At 47.5% G+C, this 15,074-nt stretch overlaps 1 long non-coding RNA gene across 1 annotated transcript; it reads left to right on the forward strand.

Annotated features, from left to right (window-relative positions):
* Window positions 1–4,990: 4,990 nt before the first annotated feature.
* Window positions 4,991–9,889, forward strand: LOC119320437. The gene is made up of 4 exons (XR_005154982.1): window positions 4,991–5,115; window positions 5,282–5,454; window positions 5,554–5,646; window positions 9,527–9,889. It is a non-coding gene; the product is annotated as an uncharacterized LOC119320437 (long non-coding RNA).
* The last annotated feature ends 5,185 nt before the right edge of the window (window positions 9,890–15,074 follow it).

Below are 15,074 nucleotides of genomic sequence, written 5' to 3' on the forward strand. Positions count from 1 at the left end.
TGCTACGACGTTGTTCCGCTGCCGCGTTGTTGTCATGATCGAGGCACCTTTATGTTCACTAAATAATGTACATATTGTTCAGCCGCACCGTGTGTGCCGCTTGGCCTTGCTAACTGTTGTAATATAAACTCTGATCCGCTAGTATCAATAAAGCGGTTGTATTTCTGTACCAAGTTGTTGTGTGTTGCCAGAAGACAAGGTCTCTGGGCTGGCAATGCATGGTAAACCGGTCGCTCTGAGCCGGGGTGCCACACATGGCGGTCGAGGTCTTCGGCTTCTTGGGCTGGCTGCCGTACAGCCCGTCTCAGCCCGGCGTTTCGGCACGCCGGCTGCTGCAGTCGGCGCGGCCGAAGAGCCCGTCGCCCTCCTCGTCATCGTCCGGCCACTCCCCAAGGCCGCCTCCGAAGAAGCCGCCTACTCCTCCTCCGCCACCGCCTTTGGCATCGTCCTCCTCCAGGGCGTCCGCCCCAAACTCGGGGTCGTCGTTGTCGCTTTCCGACCGTTCTGGCAGGAACTGTTCACCTGGGGCTGGTGCGCCGGTGGCCGTCTGGCCCAGGAGGGACTGCACCATGGCCGACTGTTCAGGCGGCTAGAAGAAACCGGAATAACAAAGAAACAGAGAATTGAAAGACTTACCGAAGGCAGCGGGTGAGCCCGGCTGTACGGCGGCTTGCCGAACTACCACTCTGACTCCGAAAGCTTGCAGTCGGAGATGTGGTTCACCAGCCGGACTATCTCCTCGACCGGCATCTCCTTGGTGGACATCGGGATGGATCCCGACGCCCACTCATACTGCTGACGATGTAGGGTCGGGCTTGAAGAGGCAGCACCCGATGCTCTACAAAGGTGGCCAGCAAGTCGGAGGCCTTGAGGCCCTCGGAGTCGAGTATCACCTGGAGCTTGGCGAGGGCAGTGATGGAGGCGACCGACAGGGTCTTCGGCCGGGAGCTCTAGTTGGTGCGGGGCGCGGCAGGCGGGCTGGCTACGTAAGCCGGCAGGTTGACGTAGTTCCGCGTGAGTGGATGTTCTCAGCGTAGAAGTAGGACCTCTACCACAGTTTGGCCGACTGTAGCAGGGCGAGGGCCGGGAAGCGGGTCCCGGTCTCGGGGCGCCGCACCACGACGCAGGCTCCCACTGTGCCGTCTCGTTCTTGACGGCGGTGCCGAGCTTGACGTAGAAGAGCTCTCCCCACAGCTCGAGTGTGGGGAGAGTGCCGAGGTAACCCTCGCAGAGGGTGACGACGGCGGAGAGCAGCACCACCGTATTCGGCGTGAGGTGGTGGGGCTGCACTCTGTAGAAGTCCAGAAACGAGCGGAGGAACCCACTTGCCGGAAGGCCAAAACCGCGGAGGAAATGCGACCGGAAGATGACGCGCTCGTCGCCCTCCAGCGCTGGCGAGATTTCCCTCGCGGGGGGATGCGCACCTTGACGTTGGAAGGATGGGGAAGCCGCCGTGTCTAGCGGAGGAACAGGAGGTGGTCTACATGGACGGTGGAGCCAACCCAGTCGCCGGCGTGGACTCTGCGCGCCATGGGCTCTGAGCTCGGCAGTGGTGTGGAGCGGCTGCGACGTGGAGAAGCTCGGTGATGGCGAGTCGCGGTGGCACTCTGGCGAAGAGGAGGAGATGCAGCGTCAGCAAGAGCGAGAGAAGCGAGGTGAAGGGAGAGGAGGGCGCACGTGCGTTCTGCCGCCCCCTCCTCCCCCTACTTATAGCCCCCCGGCAGCGGAGTCGAGGGGGCGAGACGTGGCGGAGCGCGGGATTAACTGCACCCACTCCCCCCACGACCCCGCATCTTCCACGCCTTTAAGGCGTGTATTAACCGCGCTTGGGAAGCGTAAACGTCCGCCTCGGCCGCAGCGGATCCGTGCGCGTGCCGACGCCCTATAGTGGCGGGCCCGGGCCTGCGGCGACGTCACGTCGCGCGCGTGGGCTGGCAAACCGACCTGGCCGGCTGGCGCCTCGTGGCGGGAAGGCAGTGAGCAGCGAGCCTGTCGCCCAGCTGGCATGCCACCAGGCCCCCACCACGAAATTAAAGTTCGAATTCCGCCAGGCGGCCGCGGCTATGTTCGGATCCTGGCGTCCGACTCCTCCCAGCCGGAAGGAGCAGAAGGCGGATGGCCACTTAAGAGGGAAACTGCTGAGGCTCTCCGGCTGCCCAAAGCCGTAGAACCTCACCAGCTTTGGGAACTACTGACGATGGGATAAACCCTAGGTAGCCTCATCCACACCCCAGCAGATTTCAAGACAACGGGGCTAGCCTAGCCCCTCGGTCCGACTGGTCGCAAGGCCGGCCCATGCGGCCGTCTGGTGCCAACAGGCTGCCTCCTAGAAGGCGGCTCACCCCAGAAGGCGGAAAGGGCATGGGCCGACTCCTGCCAGGCGGCCGCTCGCCTCCTCAAAGTTTGCACCCACCTGCTACGACAAGACATGCCATGGCAACAATACCACCTGCCATCCCCGAATCACGGATGGAACGTGGCCACAGTGCGGGTGTACCAGGCCGACACCCCTCGCCTGGCACAACATTGTAGCAACGTGGCCCATGACGATGCCTACGTCAGGCAGGGCCATGCCCCCACGATGGACGGTTGGTATGGCCCGCAGGCGGCGGGCCCCACCTCCCTGCGTATCACCAGAAGGCGGAAAGTCCTGAGCAGGCGGCCTCAAGGGGAGGCCGACTCCTAGCAGGCGGCCGCCCCTCCCCTTGGAGTATGTGCACCATTAACCAGAAGTGACGTGGTGTGGCTACAGTGATCACCCGCCAGGCGGCGACACTGTAAGCCTGACCAAGCTACCGTCATCAGAGGCGAGGCTACAGTGCGGCCTGGTCCACCTGGCCCACAGGCGGCGGGCCCTACCTGTCGGCTGAATCCACGGCAGTCGACGGGGCCCACCAGGCGGCAGGCCCGGGCTGAAGTCGGAGCCTAGAGACACTGACGGCCGGGTCCTACGACCAGCTGGATTACCATTTTACCCCTGGAAGGTAGGCCTATATAAACCCCCCAGGGTCACCCATGCAAAGGGTTCAGCCCTTAGATCATCTTACACCCACATAGCTAGGGAGAAGTAGAGCTAGTTTGCCTTCTTCTTCCTCTGGCCCGAACAGCTCAGGGAGCAACATTGTAGCCCGCTGTTAATCATAGTGATGCGGAGACCCCGCAGAGCAGGATTAGGGGTGTTATCTCCACGGAGAGTCCCGAACCTGGGTAAGACCCGGCGTCGTTTGAGGTCTTGCCTACTCCCGCTTCTAGAGCCCGGCAATGTTCTATTGACCCCCTACATGATTAGCCACCCGTTGGCATATGTCGAGGAAATATCACGACACATATGTCAGTGGAGATTTAGACTAAGTTAACTTTCAGACACTTTTGTTTAATGAAATATATTAAAAATGTAATAAATGTGTTCTGGTTTAAAAGAAAAGTAATCCGATTTGCATTAAAATCGTCCTTGATCCAATTCATGTTTAAAATGTATTTTAACGTGGGAGACATACAATTGGATGACCGGCTTCTAATTACTACTAGTATGGGATCCTAAAAGAATTATTACTAATATGTGCGGTCTCGATGAATAACATGTCTGTTTTAGAGCATCTACAACCGTATATAACAAATATGACCCACAAGCGTCTGCGGACGCACGTCCGAGGGTAGTGATCGGTCAGTCATCAAATTTGCTCAACTGTATCCGGACACCTTATACAAGAATTCTTAAATCCATACAAAAACATGCAAAGAAAAAACATACGTATCACGTAGATCAACTAGCCTAGTCCTCGTCGAAAATGTCGACTATCTCCGTGCCCGGCCCCGGGTACATGGACGGCAGCTCTCACTCCGGTTTCTCCGGCGCCTCTGGCTGCTCCGCTTCAGCGTCCTCCTCTATCTCCGCATCGAGTTCGGTGAAGAGTGCGTCGGTCACTGTCCGCTCCTGCCAGAGAAACTGTCAGTTGGCCTAGACATAGGCCTCATCCTGGATGGACTCCAGGGTGGCCTACTGCTCCGCCATCTCCGCGGCTTGGGTGACGGCGAACCCCGCCTCCGCATCCTCCATGTTGAAGCCTGGAGTAGGTTGCTCCGCCTCGTCCTCCTCCGAATCTGCCACCGGCTCCGGTGAGTCCGGAGGCAGCCCGACAGCGATACGGGCGGCGCACCTCGCCCGGATCTTCTCCATGATCCGGTACCGGCGCTCTGGCATGAGCATAGCGTAGGTGGTGATCTTCTGCCGGACCATGGCGATGCCCGGAGAGCGTTGGGAGAGCAGGGCAAAGGAGGTGGATGGGCTCGGGTTGCGGCGCAAAGAGGAAGGAGGTGGATGGGCTAGGGTTGGTGGACGCCGCCGGATTAAATAGTCGGATTTGGCCTCGGGCGGCAAGCCGGAGTGGCGCCACGTGACGTTCACATCGGACTGCCGAGTTTTCGCGAATTTCGCGTGGGACCCCAACGTCACTTGCACGTGACAGACGCGCTTGGGTGCCTTCATATTTGTCTCATATTTGAGCTGAATATTAAGGGTGCCGGTCAGTCCGGGCGTTCAAGCTCTGTTTAGACGTCCGGCTGGATCATATTTTTGTGATCGGTTAGTGACCGGACAGGTCACCTGAATGTTTGAGATCGGTTTGAGACATCGGAGTGTGGATGCTCTCGTCCCGGGTGTGAATGTGGGCTGGAATTGGAAACCACGGCGCCGGTGCGGCAGAGTGGGAAAAGGTGGGGAAATGAACGTGGAGGGCCCTCCAACTTGTGAAACGCGGTCAAGACGGTCGGGACTCGCCTACTTTTCTCTGTACGGCCACGACGGGTAAGCCATGGGCTTAGCCTGTAGCCACAGATCGGCACTGTTTCCGCAATAGATGAAAGCACTGTTCACCATGTCAGTGTCAACCTGTGGCTGTTCAGCAGTCACTGTCAGTCTGTTGACGAGCAGCAACCTGTCTCTACGCTACGCTATTAAACCGCGCTCCGCTCGGTCGCTCTCTATCCTATCTCCCACACCATCTTCCTCCTCCGATTTCAGAAGCAAATCTATGCGGGTCTGGATGACGCCCGAACGTGAAGAGCTAGCTAGCTAGCTACGAAGGGCACGCACGCATGCACGACCGGCGCAGCTTGGTACGTAAGTTGCGCGGCGCGCGAGCCCGACGAGCAAGAAAAAGGCAACGGCCGGCGTGTTTCAGGCTTCCGGCGTATTTCAGCTTTTCATTTCGTTCTGCTGGAAGATATCTGTTGGACGATGCAGATTGGAATTTGCTCTCCTTACTTTTCTTGTTCTTGTCAGTGACGGACCAGGGACCGAGGTCTGCCGGGATAACTGGCGACGACAAAGCACGGTTGCGCTGCTTCCACTGGCCACTACGCAGGAGAGGTAGCCTGCATGCATCCTCGCCGGAGACCCGGGCCTGCCGCTCATGCTCACCGGCCCAGTGGTGGATCCATCACTGGTTCTTGTTTGTACGTATTTTGTACTGAATCAGTATCGATGGGAATACCATTATTCCAGCTGTATATACTGCATGTTGAACTGGTTCTCCTATTTGCCATGTATACCAGATGCCAGGCTTGACCCATGCAAGATCCAGCAAGCGCTAGACAGATGTTCACCTGAAGCTAGCTAGCCCCCTTGATGTTGAGGGAACGTCGTCAGTAAGTTATTACTAGCTAATACAGACTATATAGTTGTACATCATCATGTCAAGTGGGAGCATGTTAAAATTTACCTTAGATCTTTTATAAGTCGGGCCTACGGATAGTCAGGTCTTGGTTTTCTTTAGGACAATACAAACGCAGACGTTCATATATACATACATATACCCACCCTAATGAACGTACGCATTGCTTTGTACTTCCGATGAACTTTGATAATAGATCTATATCTTTTTTGCAAAAAAAAAATGAACGTATATACGCACACGCTATCACTGTGAGCATCTCTGAGAAACTGAGTCAGACGCTTTCATAGTCAAAAACATCTCCTCTCATTGGACGCACCCTGCCGGAAGGCTTAAAATAAATCAGAAAAATGCGAGCATCAGTGTCAAGTCTAGGACGTGAACATTGATGAGCTGAGTATATCACTGCCCTCCGAATCATCCAACCGCAGGTTGGTTCGCAGTTAGGTCTTTGGTTAAAAGACATATCTTTTGGTGAAACGATGTCTAGGTTCATCCTTAGTGAAATGATATTTTTTTCGTAAAAGCACATGTTAGAAAAGAAAATGAAAAGAAGCACAAGAATTGTTAGACTAACAGGTTACAAATTTTACTTTTTAACTTCCAAGAAGCGTCACCGTTGAAATTGCCTCAAGTATGCAAGAAAACTAATGTATCAAAATTTATATCATTCTATAGAGATACAAAAATAAACTCATTTAAAAATTAATTTAGTGAGTGAAACTAAAAATAATACCTGCAACAAAGCGTGAGTTTTCATTAGCCCTCATATTTCGGCACCCACTGCTACGTCACCAATGCAACATTCCTATTATTGGGTACTGTAGTGCAAAGTTTTGGCTAGTGGGCTGCTGGTAATTTGGATAAGTCAAAAATGCTATTTATAAGTTAAAAATCAGTTTTACATGCATGATTATAGATAATTTTTACATATCTAAAAAATCATTAAATAATATGATGGTTTGTTGACTAAGAAGACAAAACAAAACAAAATAATGTCCAAACTAACAAGGGAGGCCCATTTTTATAAATTATATACATCATATATTAATAATATGTATTACCGAAATCCGTATGCACCTACTACAGACTTATACGTATAAATACACATTGTTTCGGAATTCTTGGAGGTGCCAAAATAAAGCACAAAAATAATGACATCATCTCTTATTCTGCTAAAGTTTCTGGTGCGGCATAGAGACATTTTTATATTGTCTTCATCCAGACAAAATGTATTTCACGTTGAAGATCTTATGTAATTTGCTCTCTTTATTACTAGAGATCCATCCTGGCATGATGGCCTCGATCTTTACATATAAAGTACAAGTACAATAAAAAAGTACAAGTACAATAATAATAGTAAATTTGTTAAATCACATACTTCCAATTGACGAACTACCAAGTAAAAACATATTGATAAATCTTTATAAGAAATATCTCTTTTTGGATAAAAGATTGACACCTTCCATATTGATCAAAGCAAAACAACCGATTATTGGATTAATGCTGGGGTATCAGAAGACAAAAATTAATGGAGTTGAGCTGCTGCTGGGGCATCAGCTTAGAGCATCTACTACCAGACCCTCAAACATTCAAACAGACAGTCCGATCACGCCCAAAAAGATAGCAACAAGGTGATGCCTGTCGAATTGGCTCCACTAACTCCCATTATTGTTGCCAAGGTAGACACCACCACCTCGTTCCTCTCTTTGCTCAGCGAAAGTCACTGTTTTAAAAGGAAAACATTTTGTAAGGAGCACGGTAGTTAACTAAATTTGAAAGTACGTACATAGTTATAGCTACTAGGTTTGTTTCTAAAGGTACAAAAGTCCAAGACTATTTTCTTTAAAAAGGAAAAAAATGTCCAAGACTGGCGTGACTAATCACAAAATACGGTAGTTCCCATTAGACTGTGGCTAAAAGAACTTTGTGAATTAAGCTCGTTTGACGTCCAATCACAACCATGATTTCCCTAAGATAAATTCAAATATGAAACGCAGTAACACAAGTGAATATAATGTATGGCTGCATGCATCACTATGGTGCGAGGCCGAGGGTTATCCCCTTTTCCAAAAAAAAGTGAATATAATGTGGCCAGCGTCCTTATCCGCCAAGCAATAGACACAAAGCCTTTTCCCAAACCATTTTCTGTTTTGAAGCCGCCACCTAACGGCGTACGAAAAAAATTAATCTTTATTATTTATAGAAAAGAGGCTCAATTCTGACTTTAGCGAAGGAAGCCCTTAGGTTTACAACAGAGGTTCAAAACAGAAACAATACATGTCTGGCACAAAGGCCACGCAAACACATACGATGCGATACAAACCCTCAAAAGGGCCCTTGGCTCAACAGCCGCAACACATGCACACACCCAAACACTGAAGGAGCCACGACGGTGATGACCATCATTCTTCGGGCCGCTACTTCCTGAGTGCCGACACGTGTATCGTAAGTTGTCGAGAAAGAGCATCAAGGGTTGAAGGGTCCTTGGTCTTGCTGAGGCGCCTCCAGAACTGTAGAAAAACAGACATTTTTATACCCGTCAGCTGGATGTTTAATAAAAATACCTTCATTTCGGGCTTTATTAGGATCTGCCACAATGCGCACGCAAGGGCAGTGAACCTAACCCAATTGACACGCCAGGTACTGAGGGATGTGAAAGTCCATAGTCGTAGTAACCTTGTCCATACTTACCAAACTACATGTTGCTAGTGCTAGTGCATTCTTGTTTATACCTAGAGTGTATTCTACACTTATTATTGGTGTACTCCCTCCATCCAAATATATAGGGTGTAATACCATTTTTTATGTTGTCTTTGACCACTTATTAGAGCAATAATATATGATGTGTATGTGACAAATAGTATACAGTCAAATTTGTATGTGAAAGAAGTTTATAATGATATAATTTTTATATCATACATCTCATATATTATAATCTTATCAATGGTCAAATGCAACATCGGAAAACATATCAGGCCCTATATATTTGGTTGGAGGAACTATCATGATTTAATATTTTTCTAGGAATCTCTTGGACTAAAAGTCAGTTGACTCAGTATCTTTTGATATTTTTTGGAGAATGGAACAAATGTGTTAGAGGAAATTTACTAACCATGTTCGATTAGCCTTGGGTGAATGCAAAGCCACTTATGCCGATGATGGCAACTAATGGCCCGATGGAGGAGCATAGAACGACCCTCCCAAACGAGAAACGGCGCCTGTTGCCGTTTGAGGAGCGGGATAGCCAGACGGCGGTGGAGACCTCTATGGCCCCTGCAACGAAAATGGCAGCAAGGGTGAGGTAGTAGGCGTTCTTGTTGCGGCCGAAGACCACTCCGCTAGCCGGCTTGTAGAGCACTGTTGTTGTGACCAAGCTCAGAGTGAGCAAGCCCACTACCCACAGTGCTAGGGCCAGGTTATTTGCTGGAGGCACTCTAGTCGGCACGTTGGCAGGCTCATCGACAGGCACTCCTCCAAATTCTGGGTCTAGGTTGTTGTCGTCGCGGGCCTGCACAATGGAATTAAGCAGTGTCACATCGTCAGCACAGCATATGTGGAGGAAGAAAATGACAACATTAGTACAAACGTGAAGCAGTGTTTCACGTTATACTTTTCTTTTTCTTTTCCATGAAAACACGGCCAGATTTTGATTCAACGGTACAAGCTAGTTATGTTATACACATCATCAAGCATGTTTCAAGAAAATGTACGTGGCAGCATTCATGTAGAACAATCATCAAGCATGTTTCTAAAAGATGGTACGAAGAGATAAACATTTATCTTGGTACAGAGGTACTAAGAAGAACTTGCCAAGCATCCCACTAACTAGTTGAGTGTTATACTTGCACCAGTGGTGCCTACAGACACGGAAAGACATGTGCTGGAGAGGGTACTGTACTCCTGCAGCTGATCTGATCGCCCGTCAAGATCTTGAAGCTCAACGAGGAGACAAGACAATTTGGAAAATCTATCAGGAATCTGGCGTTGATTCGAGCATCCAGATGTGTGCGGTATTTTTGGGTAGAAACTGAGCAAATTTATTTTGTGCAATATGATGTCCACCAGCTGACTCCATCCCCATACCCGCACTTGTCCCACCACCTTTCTGTCTAGTCACTTTTTTTTTTTTGCGCATCTTCTGTCTAGTCACGTTACTATATATGCACGCATACTCCCACACCTCTCTCCCATATAGTATAAGCTAGTATTTTATTTCCTAGTGATATTTTAATTGATTGATATGTTTTAACAAAAAAACATTTTTGAAACTTCTTGTATATTTGAATTCCTACCAACAAGATTTTTAGAACAAAACCGATCTTAAATACTTTATGAACAATTTTAATTTCATTATTTATACCTGATTCAAATTAAATGAAATACTTTACATTTTGAAAATGGTTCACATACATTTCACACAATTCAATTACTTCACACAGTTCAAGAAAATATTCACGTATTTGCGTTATTTCACATATTACAAAAAGTATTGCACAAACACATTTTTATTTATTTCACCCAATTTCAGTCACACATTTTAGACATATCTCAATTTCTTCAATAAATGTTTAACACGTATTTAAATTATTTCAAGCACATTTCAGAAAATTGTTCACTTACATTTCAGGCATTTTTTAATTATTTCATATACATTTCACACACATTTCAATTATTCTAGAGAGCACTTAACACATATTTCAGTCATTCAACCAGTTTCAGATAATATTTACAGCATATAGTTGACCGAATTATGGTTAAAACATTGGAATTGACAGATGATTATTTTAGAAATACTCCAATCTATTAAATTATTAAAACAAGAGACAAATAGACTACCACATTCGTTCAGATGTGCTAAAATTATTTGCAATGTCTGATTAGAAAAATAGTGGCTAAGATTTAAAGTTTTTATGTAAGATGCTAACATGTATCGTAACAACATATTGGACCATCATATTGTCACGTGTATGCATCTCTACTCCTAATGGAGCAGTTGGTAGTCTCGCTTCCAGGGTTTTTTTCGTCCCACCTCACCCGGTTTTTTTTGGTACTTCTTTGGTACTTCCTCCCACCTCCCACCCGTTTCATTTCCCTGGTTTTTTTCGTCCCTCCCCTACCCCACCGGTTTAGTTTTGCGTCACCCTCTCACACAACGAAAAAAATCTTAACGAATCATAACTTTCCATGTGTCACCCTCCCATCAATGCAATTTGATTTAGGAAACATATAATAAATTTTAAGGAAACAAATAACAGACTTTAAAGAAAAATCCAATTTTAAGGAAACAAATCAATCGATCCATCCAAATCAAACGATCCATCTCATCAATGCAATTTGCTTTAGGAAACATATAATGGATGTGAAGGAAACAAATAATAGACTATCTAAATCAATCGATCCATCCCATCAATGCAATTTGATTTAGGAAACATATAATAAATTTTAAGGAAACAAATAACAGACTTTAAAAAAATCCAATTTTAAGGAAACAAATCAATCGATCCATCCAAATCAAACGATCCATCTCATCAATGCAATTTGCTTTAGGAAACATATAATGGATGTGAAGGAAACAAATAATAGACTATCCAAATCAATCGATCCATCCCATCAATGCAATTTGATTTAGGAAACATATAATAAATTTTAAGAAAACAAATAACAGACTTTAAAGAAAAATCCAATTAACTAATCTCTACTCTTAAAGGCCCCTCGATTGATTTTTGTCCCTCGCTTCCTTTCCCAGCACTTATACAATGGAAGGAATTATAATCCACCTATTTGTTCTCCTATATATCCGTGCAGGCAACACAACATAAACCGGTGAAACAAATAACAGACTTTAAAGAAAAATCCAATTTTAAGGAAACAAATCAATCGATCCATCCAAATCAAACGATCCATCTCATCAATGCAATTTGCTTTAGGAAACATATAATGGATGTGAAGGAAACAAATAATAGACTATCTAAATCAATCGATCCATCCCATCAATGCAATTTGATTTAGGAAACATATAATAAATTTTAAGGAAACAAATAACAGACTTTAAAAAAAATCCAATTTTAAGGAACAAATCAATCGATCCATCCAAATCAAACGATCCATCTCATCAATGCAATTTGCTTTAGGAAATATATAATGGATGTGAAGGAAACAAATAATAGACTATCCAAATCAATCGATCCATCCCATCAATGCAATTTGATTTAGGAAACATATAATAAATTCTAAGAAAACAAATAACAGACTTTAAAGAAAAATCCAATTAACTAATCTCTACTCTTAAAGGCCCCTCGATTGATTTTTGTCCCTCGCTTCCTTTCCCAGCACTTATACAATGGAAGGAATTATAATCCACCTATTTGTTCTCCTATATATCCGTGCAGGCAACACAACATAAACCGGTGAAAAAAACACTCACCTCGCACGTCCCCCTGCCTGCAATCCCGAAACGCCGCCATCGCTCCAGGCTCCAGCCTCCGCCGTCCTACATCTTGCCCCTCTCCAACCTCAGAGACCTCCACCACCGCCGCCATCTCGGAACCCCAGTTCAGGGCAGGACTCAGAGAGGGTGTGGCTGTGGACGACGCTGCCGCCGTCGCAGAACCCTAGGGCAGGGCGTGGTCGCGTTGCGGGCAGCGCGAGCGGCCGTGCATCTCCCCCGTCAGGCTGTCCTCGGCAGGAACTCGGGACCTCCTCCTGACAGAGCTAAGGCCCTCCGAGGTCCAAGTCGCTGTGCGGCGTGCACAGTAATCTCCCCGGCCTACTCTGTCTTCACGTCAATGCTCATGTGCTCCGACCCTCCCCGACCCCTCCCAGCAAGCAGCAGAGTCTCTCGGGTTCGAGCTCCACCGGGCCGCCGGCGGCGGCGTCCATGTTCGTTGGGCGGAGCACAACGCTAGGTTTGAAATTCACCATGATGCTACTGATGAGGCTCTCCTTCTCCTTTGTTTCGTCTGGGTTTTTTCGTCCCTCCTCCCACCACCCCATCTCGTCTGGGTTTGAAATCAATAAGAGCAGCACAAAGTCTAGGTCCCTGTCTCGGTGGCAGACGGAAGGAGAAGAAGGATTGATATGTATGAGAATATTAATATTGAACTCTTAAAGTTAATGTGGCCCCGTTGCAACGCACGGGCGTTCTTCTAGTATGTATTAAGTACATGCACGGAAAGATGCACATAGGTCTAGATATAATTGACAAGGCTAGGCTAGCGACTAGTCATGACTACGTAAGGGATTCAAACTTTAATGGCTGAGATTTAAAACGTAAAGTTACATGTAACATTTTTTCTGAAGCAAGTTACATGTAACTTGAGATGCCACGTACACATAACTTGATAAGGCACGCATACAAAGAGTGCGAAAAAAATACCAAACACGCTGCATACGCAAGTACATATATAATCAGTCCAACTCCAAATCCTATACCAGCCAGCCATTCCGTTTCATGTACTAATCGGGAGATAAAAAGGAAAATATAAATCAGTCAGTTAATCGAGCCTGCTCGGCAATTGCAACCAGCCCAAACCAGTCGATTAACCTAGGAAAATAGAACTGGCTAAATGCATGCGATGATATCATCTCTGATGTCATTGGTTAATTTTTTTGCAGGTAAATCAGCTAACTATTATAAAAATGTGGGTAAGTCAGTTAATTATTATTGCTATTTTTTGTTTATTTTTCATCCACTTTGCAAATAACATAATTATATATAGATGCCTACCATCAAATATAGGGACACCCCTCGGGTGTCGCGCTCGCAGCGGCGCCCTCGTCATCAACGAGCCCTCGCCTGCGGCGGCGCCGACGAGGCGCTCTCTTCGCTTGGTCCGGCCGAAGCCCGACCCGGACATGCCCCCCGTGAAGACGGAGCACGCCGACATGGTGGCCCCTGAAGACGAGTCCGCCCTCAAATGGGCGAGGGAGGACTACGTCCGCGAGCAGGTGCATCGCCAGCGTCGGACGTACCTGAAGACCCAGGCCCGTAGCCACGCCGAGGCCCGTCGCTGCGCCGAGGAGGACGGTGTTATCGTCATCGACAGCGACGACAAGGCCGAGGCCGGGCCGTCAAGCGCTATCGGCGACCCCGGCGAGGGATGCAGCAGGTGCGCCGCAGGTGAGGCGCGCGACGATGATGACGCCGACGACGCCGACGATGACGGCGGCGACTACACCCGCTTCTACAGTCTTCTCGGCATGTATACGGCGACGGCGGCGACGGTGGCAGCAGCGGCTAGGCTTTTTAGTTCGTTTTTAAGTTAGTGCATGTTTTTAAGTTTTTTTTACAAATTTCGACGAAAAATGGCCGAGTTTATGCAAAAGTCGGCGAGTTTGCAAAAAAATTAAACGAAATTCGCCGAACCCACGGTGACCGTGGGCCTGTGACTGGGAGCGAACCAAATCCCAAGGGGCGATCTAGCGCCAGCTCACCCCTAGACCGCTCTTTTTCAGCGTCCTGGGCGGCCGAACGGCTGGAGATGCTCTAAGTAAACTGTACTGATACATATGCTCCGTACGTACACGTACTACACGTATGCGCATTGATCACGTCGACCTCTCTGCGCACTCGGTGCGGCAGCTCTATTTTGCTGGCTGTGTAGTTGCCAGTCCATGCATGCATAATTACTTTGTGTTGGCTGGGCTCATAACTTTTTTATTGTTTACTACTTCCTCCATTTTAAAATATAGTGCGCCCGCGCTTCTCGAGGTCTAATTTTGACCATAAATTTAACCAACGAGACCGACTGCGGCGGGTGAAAAAATTATATAATTGAAAACTTCTTTTGAATACAAATTCACGGTATAACTTTTGCTGCCGCTGCAGTCGGTCTGGTTGGTTAAATTTATGATCAAAATTGAAGCATGGAAATAGAGGAAGCACTATATTTTGGAACAGAAGGAGTATATGCTGGAGCTGGCATATTCTCTGACGTACCTCACCTGCTTTTGGCTTGCTGACATATTGGCTGACTTGTGAGCTCAGGTGGCATATATTATATACAGTTACTAAGCTTCCTGGAAATAAGCTCTCCTAGTGAATCCAGGGGGCGTGAAAAGTGGATGGGTCCTTGGTGACAGTGGGTGAGATGTGTTGGTGGGCTGCTCGGACCTTGCGTTTTCAGTTTTCTCGTGAACATAAGCAGTTGACCAGCTGGTGGTCCCTTGCACGTCGGTTTGTCTAGTCAAGAAAGAAAAAGACCGTTACCTCACCCAGCCAATAAAAGACTCTCGACGGGCAAACTTGATTGAACAGAGAAAATGTTAGGAATGAATTAGGAATTATCATTCGTGTGTCCAATCCTAAGTAGCGATGTTCCTTTTTCTTTTAACATGTAACTGCCATCGCTTGGAGGCAGCTGCCCCTATGTATATATACCTTTTCTATCAATGGAATTA

Source organism: Triticum dicoccoides, chromosome 6B, assembly GCF_002162155.2.
Source record: "Triticum dicoccoides isolate Atlit2015 ecotype Zavitan chromosome 6B, WEW_v2.0, whole genome shotgun sequence".
Lineage (NCBI taxonomy): Eukaryota > Viridiplantae > Streptophyta > Magnoliopsida > Poales > Poaceae > Triticum > Triticum dicoccoides.